Here is a 17,159-nt window from a genome sequence, read left to right on the forward strand (position 1 = left end):
GACTTCTCACAAGCCTATCTGCAAATGGAGATTGGGGAGTCAAGCAGGAAGTTCCTCACAATCAACACTCACAGGGGACTGTTCCAGTATAATCATCTCGTCTTTGGGTCACATCAGCTCCAGCAATTTGGCAAACAGCAATGGACTAAGTGCTCCGAGATATCCCAGGAACACAGCGTTACCTTGATGACACCATTGTGATGGGCAAGAATGATGAAGAGCACCTCCAGAACCTTGGTTAAGTGCTTACCAGGATGAGTGAGCATGGTCTGCGCGCAAAGAGAGAGATATGTGAGGTTTTCTTTAAGAATGAAATTTCGTATTGCGGACATGTCATTGACAAGCATGGCTTACGTAAGTAATAAGAGAAGAATGAAGCTGTGCTGCAGCTACAGGCACCCAAACTGGAAAACATGTCACAACTCCGGTCATACTTTGGCCTTGTGAATTACCACCATTGATTTCTCCCAAACATTGCGACAGAGCTGCACCCATTGACTGCACTGTTACAGGCAGGAGCAAAGTGGGAGTAGAGAGAAAGATGTGAAAGAGCATTCAAGGAAGCAAAGAGACTAATACATCAGATGAACTGATCACCCGTTATGACCCATCTCTGCCCATCAGACTGGCATGTGATGCGTCCCCTTCTGGCACTGGAGCCACATACTATGAAAGACGGATCTGAACGTCCAATTGCACTTGCTGCAAAATTACTGATGGGCGCTGAACACAACTACACTCAGACTGATCAGAGACCCTTAGTCTAATATGGGGAACAAAGAAGTTCCTCCATTACCTCTACAGACAAAAGTTTACTCTAGTGACAGGCTACCAGCCCCTTGTGTCCATTTTCAATCCCAGGGAGAGAATCTCAGTGATGACTGCTACCCGGTTACAATGTTGGACACTTCTTATGACATAGAGTTCGGGGTACCAACCAACATAGCAATACTGACAGCTTGTCACATCTTTCACTCTTGATAACTGAAGAAGAAAAGTCTTCGTTCTGTGACCCAGCAGAGGTGTTCCACACCGCAATGGTGGACCAGTTGTCGGTAACAAATTCTGAAACGCAAGGAGAAACAAGGAATGACCTGACATTGTCAAAAGTCTATGACGTCACCATGCAAGGATGTCCAGCTCATGGTAATCATGTGTGTCCAGAGTTCTCAGTGAGGCGAGGCCAACTACTGGTATTTCAAAGAACACTGATGTGTGGATCTCATGCTGTGGTCCCTCTAAACTGCGCACCAGAGTGTTAGAGAATCTGCAGAAAGGACACCTGGGTACAGTCAAGATGAAGAGTCTCTCCCAGAGCTACATGTGGTGGCTAGGAACAGATAGACAGATTGAAGATTTGGCCAGAAGTTGTCTGGGATGCCACAAAGTTCAAAATGTATCCCCACAGGCACCGTGGGAGTGGCCGCCGTCACCATGGCAAAGAGTACATATTGACTTTGCTGGGCCATTCATGGACTCCATGTTTCCGATTGCTGTGGATGCTCATTCGAAGTGGCTGGAAATTATACTAATGAAGTCAACCGCCTCAAAAGACTGTTTCTGTTCTGAGGACTATCTTCACCAGAAATGGCTACCCAAACAAACTGTGAGTGACAGTGGAGCACAATGTATGTCAGAAGAGTTCAGACTATTCATGAAGAAACGTGGCATCAAACATCAAGTCACCACCTCACCACCTAACCTTCAAGAAGTCCATTAAATCTACGGACAAGTAGGATATTTCTACTGCACAAGGTGGATAATTTCCTTTTTATGTATTAGAACTCTGTTCATGCAATGACAAATCAAACACCTGCAATGCTGTTCATGAGCAGGAATCTGAGATCTCATATAGACCTCCTGAAACCAGATCTACAGAGGGAAGTGCAGAACAAACAGTTCAGACAGTTGCCACGTGAATCAGCAAGGAGCTTCGAGGTTGGACAGGAATATCTAGTGCATGATTACCGAGAAGACAAGTAGACAGTCATTAGGATAGATTCATGAACTGGACCACTGGTGTACACAGTGGATCTTGGAGATCATTTATGTCACGTGGACCAAATACTGGATGCTCAGCTGAAGAACACAGCTGAGTCGACTGCATCCAACAAGATGGACACAATACAGCCAACGGACTTACCTCTCAGTGATGATCATGTCATTAATAGCACATGAAACCTGCAAAGGAGAAAGTTGTCTTTGACAAGATACCTGTCAAACCTGATGCCACTCCATAGGTCAAAATATGTTATTCATTCTCCTATTCATTCTCATATTCATTCTCTCTCTCTCTCCCTCTCCCCCCCAACATGAATACACCAGTTAAAGCAGCCTCTCCACACATGTGCTTCAATTTTAATTGATATCTAGTCACACAGACACAAGACAAGTCATTCATTCCATTAAGCAATCCGTCTTTACACATCTGCACTCTTAAGACTTTAACTATATAATTGTAATTACTGCAAGATTATCTGATTTCACCTCCAAAAACCGTTCATTGAAAGTAATGGGACACTAGCCTTTGTCGTTACAGCTTTGATCAGTTTTCCTACCAGGAAAAAATGCTAAGTTCCAAGACAAAATTGGACATCTCAGTCCATGACCTCAAAGTCTAACGTGTTAGGACCCTCTGTATTGCTCCCACAGCATCCGTCTGTCCATCAGTCTGACAAAACTTTGGCCAGTTTTGGTTTTCATGGAACTAACTACAGGTGACATTCTCTAAAGATGTTAAAAACTCCCCAAAACTTAAAGCAATTACAGAAAGCATCATGATCAACATCACTGGGCTCTGGTAAGTGGCACAGCACAAATAACTTCACTGCTGCTACAGCTACACAGGAGTCATCACATTCCACAGGATACTTGATTGTTTGTGTTCCTAATTATCTTTTAGGAGTTACAAACCCATTATTAAGCAGATATTTATCTTCCTCCTTCTAAAAAGGAGTTAACGGAACATAATTGGTTTTGCCCGGTGCCTGTTCCAAACCTTTGTACTACAGAAAGTGGAAATAAAAAATATTCTATTCTCCTATAGTTCAGGCTTGTTAATTCTGGCGTTCCTATTACTTGGCTCTGTAATCAATCCAAATCGTACATTCTAGTTGTATCCACATTGTCCATACCTCTCTGTACTTTAAATGCTTGAAGTATGTCACCTTACCACCCATTTGGGGTGTATGTGGTGTCCAGGAAGGGGTATAACTCTGGTGAAGGGGCTGGTCGTGTCCATTCCGGAACACTCACCTTTGGCCCCCAGCAGACACTCAGCTCTCACCTGTGGCTCCCAGTAGCTGTTTGCATGCGACAGCGGCCACAGTCTGGTACAGTGCTTCGACAGGCCGGCTAAACCGGGTGAGAACAGACAGCAGGCCTCACACCCCGGTAGATTAGGGACATGCCTGTCCTAGCAGGCAAAGTCAGCTCCAGCGAACTGGGCAAATGAGATCTACAGTGAGATCCAACAGCTAGAAATGCTGTATTGCAGCGTCTGTGGAAGCAAAGGGAATGACAAGACATAGAAGGCGTCATGGTTATCCACTGAAACCAAGGAAGACCCCTGTTTGTGCCACTGGACCCAGACTTCTGAGGTCAAAAGAATAGAACTACATCAGAGCAACAACTTTTCCATTTCAAAAACTCTCCCGTACAGGTTTCCTATCACTGTCAGCCATGATGGACAACCATCATCAGCCATTCTAAAAACAAATTTGAAAAGTATTTCAAAGCTTTTCACTGGATCATACTCAAGCAAACACAGATGGGAATCTTTTTCAATTCTTGGAAACATAGAAAACCTACATCACAATAATTAATATTATATTGAATAGACTAGAATAGAAGCGTAATGCACTTCTTACTGGCCTTCCAAAGCAATCTATTGACAAACTTTAACTCATTGAGGATGCCACTGCTAGACTTCTAACTAAAGCCAGGATGAGGGTGTATATCACTCCCATTTTCACTACTCTGCATTGGCTTCCTTTAGAATTGATTTTAAAGTTGTGTTACTTGTTTTTAAAGCTCTCAGTGGTCTGGGAATGGAGTACATCACAGAATTGTGTTTGCTTTATATTCCTGCTGGAGCTCTGAGGCAATGTTCCCTCTAATTTGTAATGACAAGCGTATGCAAAATTCTTGTGCTGTGCAATTTTTTTGCCCAGTGTCAACATTTGCACACTGAATTTTTAAGTGGAAGTAAACCTGAAGCTTTTCCAAGGATAATGAACTACCAAAGTCCAGTGTGTTGTTCATTGTTTAATAGAAATAAGATAACAAACTTCAATTGGAGTCTTATTTCTCATATGCTACATGACAGGCCTGTAGCGGGTAATGAAGGACTTCCTTGCCGGAGCTTTTGCACACCATCTATATGTGATTTTGCTTTCTAAATAACACTTTAAAAAGCCAAGTTTCCAAATATCACTCCACTTTTTCCCACTTTCAAATTCTCCAGCAACTTCTGCATCACAGCAACACATGCAAGTAGCACCATTTTCTGTATTGTACATAAATATGTCTCATAGCTGCACATTCCAGACCTCATGAGGTTTGGCTGTAGCAGTTTCTACAGTTACATTAGGTCATTCCACTTTATTTTTTTGTAATTTGTTTTTTATTGAAGTTCATCATCAAACAAACATTTCCACAAGATGTGTTTCAGATACATATACAAAGTATATCATATAGTCATATTTGTCACAAATCTCCACATAATATTTATCTGAGGTATACACTTACAGAAAAGAGAGGAAAGAAAGAACAAGCGAAAGGAGAAAACTATGTACGAGTAGAGACTGATCCTTTTTTTAAACAACATATGCATTGATTTGTGAGAATAAAATCAGGCCTATGAGGTGTTACGTAGTTAAACCATTTTTCCCAGTATGAATCAAATTTTTCCAACTTATGATTAACAGATGCTGTTATCTTCTCCATTTTGTAAATGTCCATTGTAATTTCCATCCATGCATTTAAAGTTGGGCTCTCCTGTGATAACCATTTCCTAGTAAGAGTCTTTTTACCAGCCACCAGCAGTATATTCATTAGATACTTATCTCTTTTCAACCATTCTTGAGGTATATACCCAAAGTATATGGTCTTACTTTCTAAGGGTATTTCACATTTAAAGATGTCTTATAGGGCATTATGTATCCCACTCCAATAGTCTTTGATAATGAGGCATTCGCAGAAAATATGATAATGGTTTGCATTTTGATTTCCACAATTTCTCCAGCAAATGGGGATGTTACTATCATAATGGGATTTCTGAGAGGATGTAATAAAATATCTTATCAAGTTTTTCTATCCAAACTCCCTCCACTTCTGTGAACTGGTACACTTCCATTGATACCTCCATATTACTGTCCATTCTTCCTCAGATATAATTATCCCTCCTTCCTTCTCCCATTTTGTTTTAATGTATGAAGTCGAATGTGTTTTAAGATTTGACAACCCCTTATACATGCTTGAAATTATTCTACTACCATTATCTGAATTATATGCTTTTCCAAAGAGCTCTATCATGCATGTATTTGCCTTGGTTACATTTTTAAGCGTCTTATTAACATATTGTCACATCTGTAAATACCAATAAAAGTCTTGTTTTTCTAAAAGTGTTTCTCTTTAAGCATTTTAAAACCGAACAGTGTTCCTTCTTTCATTATATTACAAAGAACTGTTATCCTTTAGTTGTCCAGTCCTTAAATCTAGCATCCAGTTTATTTGGCTTAAAATCTGAGTCATAAGCACACCATTTAAGAATTGCAATATCTCCCTCTAGATTATATTCTTTTATAGTAGTTTTCCATATTTTAAGAGTCCATTTCACTCATAGGTTATCAATAGTATTTATGTAACTTTGTAGGTTGTTATCAGCAAAAATTGCCTGCATGGGGATGGGAAATACCCACTCCTCAATGTTCTTCCATTGAGCGTCATATGATGGGTTGCACCAACATATCACAGCTCTCGACTGTGCTGCAAAATAATCCCTAAGAGAAGGCAAGCCCCATCCCCCCTTTTCCTTGGCTAAATGCAAAGGCCATTCCACTTTAAATGAAATAACAGTTCTTTTGCACTTCACACCCTTTGGTTTTTTTTGGAATTCGACATAGTGAATCGATAATTTCTTCAATAAAAACAGTATAACTAAGCCAGTTTTAAAATCTGCAGTCAAATCATTGCAAACTCCACATTGTCAACATCGTCCGCATCAGAAACAGGAAAAAGGAAGTGTGATTGTGTACAATCATGAAATATACTTAACATGCCAATGAGGTAGAGGGTGACAACCTTTTGTGCACAGTGTAAATTTCTTTGTGCGCTTGTAGCCAAAGATGTGTGCACGTGCACACCTTACAGGGAACATTGCTCTCAGGTTTTCGTCCACCAGTTTCTTAAATTTAAACCATCTCCCTCAAAAGCTTTTTTTAAATTATGCTCCTAAACTGTGGAACTCAATACCTAAAACTTGAAGCAGCTCAGCTGACATTTCTAAATGCAAGCTCAAGCCTATTTATTTAACCTTGCCTTTAGCTAATATCAATTTGACTTTTGTTTCCGTGTTCGCACTTTATCTCATCGTAAAGCACTTTGAACTCATTTGTTAGTACGAAAAGTGCTCTATAAATAAATTATTACTGTTCACTAATCAAGAACCTATCAATCTCCGCTTTAAATATACTGAATGATTGGCCTCCATAGTCATCCGTGGCAATGAATTCCACTGATTCATCACCTTCTGACTGAAGAAATTCCTCCTCATCTCTGTTCTAAAAAGATATCTTTCTATTTTGAGGCTGCGTCTTTTGGTCCTAGCCTCTCCTACTATAGGAAGCATCCCCTCCACGTCCACTCTATCTAGGCCTTTCAATATTCAATAGGTTTCATTGAACCCCACCCCACCCCATTCTTCTAAAGCTCAGCAAAACACAAAGTAAAAGGGCTATTGGTTCCTGTAAGGGCTGTAAGGGTTTGCTCACACAGGAAAGCAACCATTGCTAGCAAAGATGGCATTTGTTCCCCATCTCTAATTCCCAATGTGGTGTTACTTCATCTTGGTTAACAGTCATCCACCCTGGCAAATTAATGGTGGATGGCTTCAGTAGTCCTGAATGGATCAGGGAGACGGATTTTTAAAGCAACATCTACACCTATATTGGAATGTTTTTAGATATGCATGATCATTATTAATGATCTCAAGGGCTTTAGCTAAATGTACATTCCGCTACTGTCATGGTGAGATTCAAAATTATTTCTCCAGATTGGAAGGCGTTAGTCCATGCATGTGGGTTATTAAAACAACAACATAACTGTTATATATCCACGGGGCAAGAACAACAACAGAGTAGAATAATTAAATGTTTTTAATGAGTCGTGTTAGTAACGATATACTCTGGGCAATTTAGCTTGTGGTGTGACAAACCGGGCCCTCCAAGTCAAAAGACGTGCGTTCAAAAGCTCGCGCCCAAAGGAAAGTGCCTCTCGCTGATGCTTACTCACCATGTTCTCGCAATCGACCTGATATGTTATGATAATCACCTTTCTACTTCTCCAGTTAACTCTAAATAAGGCAGCTGCTCGACTTTGTCCATCCCCACAATCATCGATACTTCCATCATTTATCGCAGTTCATTGAAGTGGCTAGAATGTTCCTATCATGGCTCCAGCTTGATTTTCCAAGGGATACCTCCTTGCCCTTGGACAATCCCATGATGGAAAATGTAGGAGATAGGTTTGGAGTTTTTCAAACTCCACTCTCAAAGAAAAGGGTGCAGACGTCTTGCTCCATTACACTCCCTTCCACCAGCTCCGAACATCGAGGCAATTAACTTTAGCTAATCAAGCATGTGAAAACTGGCAAGGAGATGGTGCTTCTTATCGTTTGGCTTCCAGGAAAGAAAAGGGGAGGCTCGTCATACCTTGGAGTACTTCACCAAGTACTGACTGGATTTTTCAATGAGGCAGAGGCCAAGCCTTTTAGAATTGCTGGAAACTGCAGGAAAACAGCAGAACAGTTCCCTGCCATGGAATGACCTGGAGAAATAGGACATGGGTATGACAGGCATGGTAGTAGATGAGGTTATCCTGATGTTTTGACTTCCACCAGCAATCTGGCCATTGAAGAAATTCTGCTATGAGCACCTCTGCAGAGAATCAGAATCAGAATCAGGTTTAACATCACCGGCATATGTTGTGAAATTCGTTGTCTTTGCGGCAGCAGTACAATGCAATACATAATAATAGAAAAAATGTGAATTACAGTAAAAAATATATATATACTGTATATATATAAAATAATTAAATTAATCATGCAAGAATAAAAATAAAAAAGTAGTGAGGTAGTGTTCATGGATTCAATGTCTATTCAGAAATTGGATGGCAGAGGGGAAGAAGCTGTTCCTGAATCATTCAGTGTGTGCCTTCAGGCTCCTGTACCTCCTTCCTGATGGTGGCAATAACAGCAAGGCCTGACCTGGGTAACGGAGCTCCCTAATGATGGATGCTGCATTCCTGAAAATGTCCTAGGTACTACAGAGGCAGTGTCCATGATGGAGCTAACACAGTTTACAACTCTCTGCAGCTTATTTTGGTCCTGTGCAGTTGCCTCGCTCCCCCCCCCCCCCACCAACCCCAATACCAGACGGTGATCCAGCCAGTTAGAATGTTCTCCACAGCACATCTGTAGAAATTTGCATGTCTTTGGTGATGAACCAAATCTCCTCAAACTCCTGATGAGATATAGGCACTGCCATGCTTTTCTGTGAATCTTTCCTTTCAGACAGACACAATACCACTACAAATCAGTTCTTCTAACTTACGCTATTGAGACCATAAGACATAGGGGAAGAATTTGGCCATTTGGACCATCAAATTGGCTGCACAATGAGCCTTTAACACCATGAGATCTCCTCTTTAAACCTGCCTTTAACAAACCGTTCTATTTTCCAGGTCCCTCGCATTAACTAAGCTCCTCACCTATGATACAAGTTTCATTTTACGTCTTCAACAACCTTTGGCAACCTCCTTGACACAAGCTATTTCAACAGCTCACAGCATTCTAATTACTGTCGAATCAAATGACATGCAACAGACTACAACTTGTTCCAAGGATTAATTTTCAGGTGGAATGGATGCTTCAACATTATGTTTCATTTATTTTTAGCTGTTGTTTTCTTCAATAAGCTTATTTCCATCAGGTTTTACACAGGAAATGAGGTCACGAGTCAGCTGGGATAATACGGGGAAACAGTGGAGGGCCTCAGCATTCCTCTGATGGTAATTCCTTTCCCAGTATGTGCAGGATATGAATTTCATGTCTATTACCCTATTTATTTTATAATTAGAGGACCTTCAACCCACACATCCATGTCATCTCCAGCTCCATCAATCCCATTTGCCTGCTTTAGACCCACTCGCTCTATGCCTTGACTGATTGTGCCTGTATAAGCACCTCTTAAATATAGTGTTGTATTTGATTCTACCACCACCCTAAGCAGCGAGATCCAACTTTCGAAAACTCTCTGTGTGACAACTTTTGCAATGGTATTGGGTTTACTGACTGTGAAGTTTTAAACTCAAGTGAAAAGTTTAAGCCCTATTCAACGTAAATGGTCATGATATCCTCACTAAAGGGAGGTTATACTGTAAATACCCAATCTTCAAAGTCTAGTTCACTTCCCTGTTTCTTCTCTACTGCAAGTTTAGCTGCCAATACCCACTATTTGAGCAGTGGATTCCCTCTTCCTACCAAGGAAAGGATACTTCCAGCTAACACCAAACAAGAGAATATCTGCAGATGCTGGAAATCCAAGCAGCACATACACAATGCTGGAGGAACTCAGCAGGCCAGGCAGCATCTATGGAAAAGAGTGCGGTTAACATTTTGGACCGAGACCCTTCGGCAGCACTAGAGAAAAAAGGCTGAGGAGTAGATTTAAGAAGTAGGGGGAGGGGATAGAGAATCACAAGGTTATAGGTGAGACCTGAAGGGGGAGGGGAGGGATGAAGTAAGGAGCTGGTAAGTTGATGGGTGGAAGAGAGACAGGGCTGGAGAAGAGGGGAGTCTGATAAAAGAGGACAGAAGGCCATGGAAGAAAGAAAAGTGGGAGGAGCATCAGAGGGAGGCAGTGGACGGGCAAGGACATAAGGTGAGAGAGAGAAAAAGGAATAGAGAAATGGTGGGGTGGGGAGTAGAATTACCAGAAATTCATGGTTTCCTGACTGGTCAGGGCATCGAAGGTTACGCCGAGGTGGCAGGTGCATGGGGTTGTGAGGGATCCAGGATTAGCCATGATGGAACGGCAGAACAGACTCAATGGACTGAATGGCCTAATTCTGCTTCTATGTCTTATGGTCTCTGTACCAGGAAGCGAATATCCCTCACACTTTACTCTAAACTCTGCTTTAAAAATCCTTCCTCTCATCTTAAACCAATGCCCTCTTGATTTCAATACCCCTACCATGGGAAAAAGATACTATTGTTGGTTAAGTCCATCACCCCTACTGGGTCATAGGCCATCAACAACAGCTCATCAAAGTCCTCCATCCTGGGCCAGTCTATCAAGTTGTCCCCCGGTGTAGCCCATCTTCAAAGATCCTTTCTCTCCCAGCAATGGGGTCTTTGTGTAGCATTTCTGTAGTTGTGGGTTTTTTCAGGATAGGGTTGCTAGCCCCGTGCCCAAACCTCCTCCTTTCACAGCCAGGCACATCCATAGTGAGCTTATTGACCTTATCCATGCTTCTTAAAGTGGACTCTTGACCTCCCAGTCTACCTCATTATGATTTTGCACTTCGTCTCCCTGCACTGCACTTTCTCTGTATCTGTTACGCTTTATTCTGTACTCTTATTGTTTTACCTTGCCCTACCTCAGTGATTTAACTGTATGAACAGTATGCAAGACAAGCTTTTTACAGTATCTCATACATGTGACAACAATAAAAGAACACTAATACCTCAGCTTCCTTCACTCCAGGGAAAACAAATCCAACCTGAATAATCTCCCCCCACGATCAAAGTTCTCTATGCAAGACAGCCTGGTGATTCTCCTTTACACTCTCCCTATCGTAACATTGATAGTAACTAACCGGGATAGACTGCTTTAAATAGGAATTGGACCACAAGATGATTAATTACATTTTAAATGCTAAACAGTCAGCAACTGGAATCTTTCAGCATTTTACTTTTATTTCTAGAGTCTAATATACGATAAGAGTTCTGGACTAATAAGTGCCATATTAAGACCATGATCTATTACTTCTATGGTGTAGTGCAATGTTCCCGTGCATCCCTGAATTATCATTATGAAGTTGCAAAATGTTCCACTTACATTGAAATGTATGGTTTTCTTTCTGGAGACTCTATATATCTGGCTTATCATGAGTTAAAGTGAACATGCCCATTCCCCCTCCAAGCTATGGACTCAGGCCCTCCATTAGTAACTTGAATCCCCGGGCCATGACCATCGCTGTGTAGAAGGCCAGAAAACTATACATTAAAAACAAAATAATATGCTCCTGGAGATTTAACTGGTTTTGCTCTGGGATTGTAGCCTCTCTCAGTACTCTGTGTGAGTAAACGCTTCACATAGGAGGAAACATGAGTGGCATTGATTTGTCGTGAATACATTGATTTGATGGTAACAACGAACATAAAGAGAGACGTGCACTGATAGCATTTCCTGTGGCTCTTTTCATAAGGTCTATTTCTTCGAAATAATAAAAATAGATTCAAGATACAAGATTGTTGATTGTCATTCTTCCGTACACAAGAGTAAAGGAAAGAAAAAAATTGTTACTTCAGATCAACTGCTGCATAAAAAGCACACTAAACATAAATAACAGAATAAAAAATACACAATGAAAATAGATTCTTAAGATTAGATTATATACATAGAGTGACGCTAGTACTTGTACATATGGTGAGTGAGAGGAAATGACAAAGTGGTGGTGTGGGTTCGTGGGTGGAGGTGTTGATCAGTCTTACTGTTTCAGGAAAGTAACTGTTCTTCAGCCCAGTAGTCCTGATGTGGATGGTGCATAGCTCCTCCCTAATGGGAGTGGGACAAACAGTTCATAAGCAGGGTGGGTGGGATCCTTCACGATATTGCTAGCCTTTTCTCCGGCACCTTTCGGTATATACGTCCTTGACAGTGGGTAAGCTGCTGCTGGTGATGCATTGGGCAGTTTTAGCTATCTGTTCTGGAGTCCTCCTCTCCTTCACAGTTCAGAATCGTACCACACAATGATGCAGCATGTTAGGATGCTCTCAACTGTGCATCTATAGAAGGCTGTGAGTATTGATGTGCATGGGCCAGCTCTCCTCAGAAAGTAGAGGTATTGGTGAGCTTCCTTGACTGTAGAGAATGTATTCGCGGACCATAAGAGGTTGCTCAAGATGTGCACTCCCAGTGGTTTGAAACTGTTCAGTTTCCACTGCTGGGTCACCAATATGAAGAAGAATGTGAGTGGCACGTGTTTTCCTGAAGTTCATTTCCTTTGTCGAAGAGGTTATTTGCCTAGCATCAGGCTGGAGCTCATCAATCTCCTTGCTGTAGTCCATCTCATATAAATGGGATAGTTACTATGAAACACCATGATACTGAGTAAAAGATAGAGGAACTCAGTAGATCGAGCTTGCACTGAATGTCAGCAAGACCAAGGAATTGACTGGAGATTTCAGGAATGGGAAATCAGGAGAAGACACACCAATCCTCACAGAAGTTCCTGGGCATCAACATCTCACAAGATCGATCCTGGGGCCACCATATTGATGCAGCTACAAAGAAGGCACACCAGTGGCTATACTTCATTAGGAGTTTGAGGAGATTTGGAATATTGCCAAAGGCTTGAGCAAATTTCTGCAGGTACACCATGGAGAATAGTCTGACTGGTTGTGTCACTGTCAGGAATGGAGGCACCAATGCATGGGATCTTAAGAGGCTTCAGAGGATTGTAATTCAACTAGATCCATCATGAGCATAAGCCTCCCCACCTCCAAGGATATCGTCCAAAGGCAGTGACTCCATCATTAAGGACCCTCACCACCTGGGAAATGGCCTCTTCTCATTACTGCCATCACGGTGAAGATACAAGAGCCTGAATACCCCACTTAATTTGTTTTTATTAAACAGAACAGACATAACAAATTAATATGAGTTACAATAAATATAAAGAGGAATAGTGAGGTGGTGTTCATCGGTTCATGGTCCATTCAGAAATCTGATGGCAAAGCTTCTTCCCCTTTGCCATCAGATTTCTGAATGGACCATGAACACCACCTCTTTATATTTATTGTAACTCATATTAATTTGTTATGCCTGTGCTGTACTGCAGCCATAAAACAAGAACTTTCATGACCTATGTTATGTTAGGGGAGCTGAGGGGGCTGGGGGGAGGAATTGTCAATGTTTCAACTTGAGACCCTACATCAGAACTGAGGTCATTTGCCAGCCCCTGTCTCAGCTCCTCCTCCTCTGCTCTTTCTACTGACAGTCTTCCATCTCCACTCTCAGTGGCAGAGTGGAACTAAGGGAAACATGACCATGGTGATTAATTTGTACTGTGGTTGTGACAAGTCCAACATCCAGAATAAAGCCTTGGTTGAAATAGTCCCAAAATACTGCAGACACGTAGAGTGGCTATTGGAACCGTTCCTACAAAGCTCATGCATTGACCCAGACCTTCAGTCCTGGCTGCATGGAGTTTGCATTTTCTGCCTTAGACGATACGGGTTTCCTTTGGGTGCCCTGGTTTTCTCTTCAACCCCAAAGATGTGTCGTTAGCTTTAATTGGCTGGTATGAATTATCCCTTACTGTTGAAATTTGGAAGTTCAAAGTAAATTTATTATGAAAGTATGTATGTATATCTCACCACACATTACCCTAAGATTCATTTGCTTGCAGGCATCAACCGTAGAACAAGGCAATCCAGTAGAATCAATGAAAAACTAAACACAAAGAACTGGCAAACAACAAATGTGCAAAAGAAGATTCCCAGTTCAATTACAAAAAATACCAGATAGATGGATAGATAAGACTGACAACATAAGTTGAAAGTGAGTCCATAGGTTGTGGAAGCAGTTCACAGTGGAGGTGAGTGAAGTTATCCATGTTGTTTTAGGAGTTTGATGATTGAAGGGTAATAACTAGTCCTGCACATGGTGTCCGACCCAAGGATCCCATACCACCAGGTTCAGTAGTTTTAAATCATCAAAAAGCAGTAGATTTAAACCATTCAGGAATAGACAACGTGTTTATCTTCCATATATTACATTCCCTTAATCTGAAGTTTTCAGTAACTGCAGTGTTTTGAGATATGACTTACATTATCTGATTCACTCCATCCCTCAGTGGATACATGGCCTGGTATGGAGGGGAGAGAGGAGAAGATTTCTCTTTAGCAATGATCTGAAGTACTGCACTCCTATAATGCTCTGTTTGAATTCCTCATTCACTGCTCAAGTGAAGCTTGTTACACGACACAATAATAAACTAATTCATCAAGGCATTACAATCTCACACCGATATAAACCCTACCAATTCCCTCTGCAGCTCCGAGGACCAAAATTTATCCTGTATCTGTTCAGTTACTGAAGTGTACATTATTTCTCCGACTATTATTCTTCTCCAAGGATCATCACCTGGTAGCGTCGGAGAGGCTTTGTGAGTTCCTAAAATCCTGAGAGCAATTCCGTCTGGAGTTTAGCCAACTGCACTTAAGGTCACCCATGGTACAAAGGTCAAGGGGGAGATTCCAGACAAAGAGTGATCCAACCACGACCTCAGCAGTGGAGCTGGCAGAAGATGAGAAATTTCACAATGGCAGTGAAACCGAAGGAAGGCTGCAGCAGTGAAGGGCTCCCAGTCATCTTGCATTCCAAGCCACTGGACCCTGACCACTAAGCTGTCAAAGACCGTGTGGTTGCTGCCCTTGCATCAGCCTCCCGATATTAAACAAAGTCACGCACAGGCAATCTCCATTGAGGAAATCCACCCTAACATCCTGGATTATGTCCTGTGGTGATCAGCAAGTGGCAAAGGGACAGGATTATGTGGATCTTCAACTGGCCTCTACAGTCTCCTGAAGACCCTCCCTTTAGACAAGCATCATACCGAACTCGAGTGATCGCACTACTACCACATTACTATTCCAACTCACCCGTCTAGCGGTAAGAGAACCATCTACAATCACAAGAGCACTGAATGTATGTAATTTCACATCCAGAAGGCAGTGAATCTGTTGAATTCATTGCCAGCAACAGCTGTGCCAAGCCATTGGGTATATTTAAAGGGGGGGGTTGATAGATTCTTGATTAGTAAGGGCATCAAAAGTTGCAGGAAGAAGGCAGAATAGGTTAAGATGGGTGATAAACCAGCCATAATGGAATGGTGGAGCAGACTCGATGGACCAAATGGCCTAATTCTGCTTCTATGTCTTATATGTACCTCATTAATACCATATACACTTAAGTTATTTGCCAAAAAAAAACTGCTCTTGGTCTTTATTCAATAGATGGAAATTTGCATAATGCAAATCTTGGAAAATTCCTATAATAGTCACTTCTGCTATTGAATATTAAAAATGTATGTATCTTATATATCTTTGCATCTTCTGTGCTCTTGCTCACTGCAGTGCCCTTTATTGCTTTAATACAGTTAGTGGTACTTAGGTAGCTTAATTTATTAAAAACTGGTTGGTAGGGGGTTGACTTTTTTTATATAAAAAATTTCTTTTATGATGTATGACCTATCTTTAAATTTTTGATTACAGAGTGGTATACCTTTATGTGATATGCTATAACATTTTGATCAATTTTATTACAATATATGAATGTACACAAGTTATGTTGAGATGTATCTATCTGTTGCACTCTGTAAATCTTGTTTTTTTTTTCTTTTGAATAAAAATGAATAAAAATATTGTAAAAAGAAAAGAAAAGCAAAACTGGTCCTGGTAGCTTGGTGAGAGGGTGGAACAAGGTATTAAGGCTATAAAGCCCTTTGTCAATGCATGTAGACCAGATGAAGTCCACAATACAAGAAAGCCCAAATGGAAGCTATTAAGCAAGGAGACTGCACAGCCACAAGAGGGGTGACAGACATTGCGAGACAGAATTACAGAGTAGTGCTGTTGCCTTGGAACAATAGAGACCCAAGTTCAGTCCTGGCCTCAGATGCTGGCTGTGTGGAGTTCACACTAGATGGATCTCCTCTGGGTGCTCTGGTTGCAAAGTTCAAAGTAGGTTTAAATATCAAAGAACATACATGTCACTATATACAACCCTGAAATTCACTTTCCTACAGGTATACATGTTTCAAAGACATGCAAGCTGACAGATTAAATAAGCACTGCAAATTGCCCCTTGTGCATAGGTGAGTGATAAATGTGAGAGAAATTGAAGAACTGTGGTGAAGAAGAGACGGACTCAGTGTAAGTGGGAGATTGATGCATATTCATTGGGTAAAGGCCTGTTCCCATGCTGTTTCTCTTTACAAGAGGAGCCAGGTCAGGTAAAGGGAGATGAGGCCAGATGGAGGAAACATAAGGATGACATCTTAGAGCAAGACGACCAATAGCTGTAGAAGATCCAAATTTTCTCTGAACTCTGGGAAAATAAAGCAAAGTATAGCAGAGCATAGAAAGCCATACAGGCAAAAGAATCCATTAAAAGTAAAGAGGATAAAATCATTCAATTCTAAGTGAATGATGTGAAATATTTTGGTAAAGCATGTTTTAAAATAGATCACAATCATAAGACTCTCACAGAAGCACAATCAATAATATCAATTTTCTCAATAAAAGTTCAATTATCAGCCCAAGTGTGTTAAACAATCCTAATAACATGACGCTAGATAAAGTTGGCTGGCTAATATTGCTTTTGAATCAAAATCTATCTGATTGCAGTAGACTAAAAGCTCACAGAGATTTCAGTCTTTATTTTCCACTCTGTGCTATTTTCAGACGTGATTTGTATCTTTTCACCCAGCAATGGGTAGGAGCTCTGGTGTACAAAGGGACTGTGGTACAGTTGAGTGGGGTAAGATAACAGATGTCACTAGGCAGTGGGATGGAGATATGTCTCTACCAAAGGAGGTGTAAGGCGCTCCTTCCCTCCGCTAGCCTGTAGGTCCCCCTTGGGGAAGGTGTA

This window comes from Hemitrygon akajei, chromosome 8, assembly GCF_048418815.1.
Source record: "Hemitrygon akajei chromosome 8, sHemAka1.3, whole genome shotgun sequence".
NCBI classification, from domain to species: domain Eukaryota; kingdom Metazoa; phylum Chordata; class Chondrichthyes; order Myliobatiformes; family Dasyatidae; genus Hemitrygon; species Hemitrygon akajei.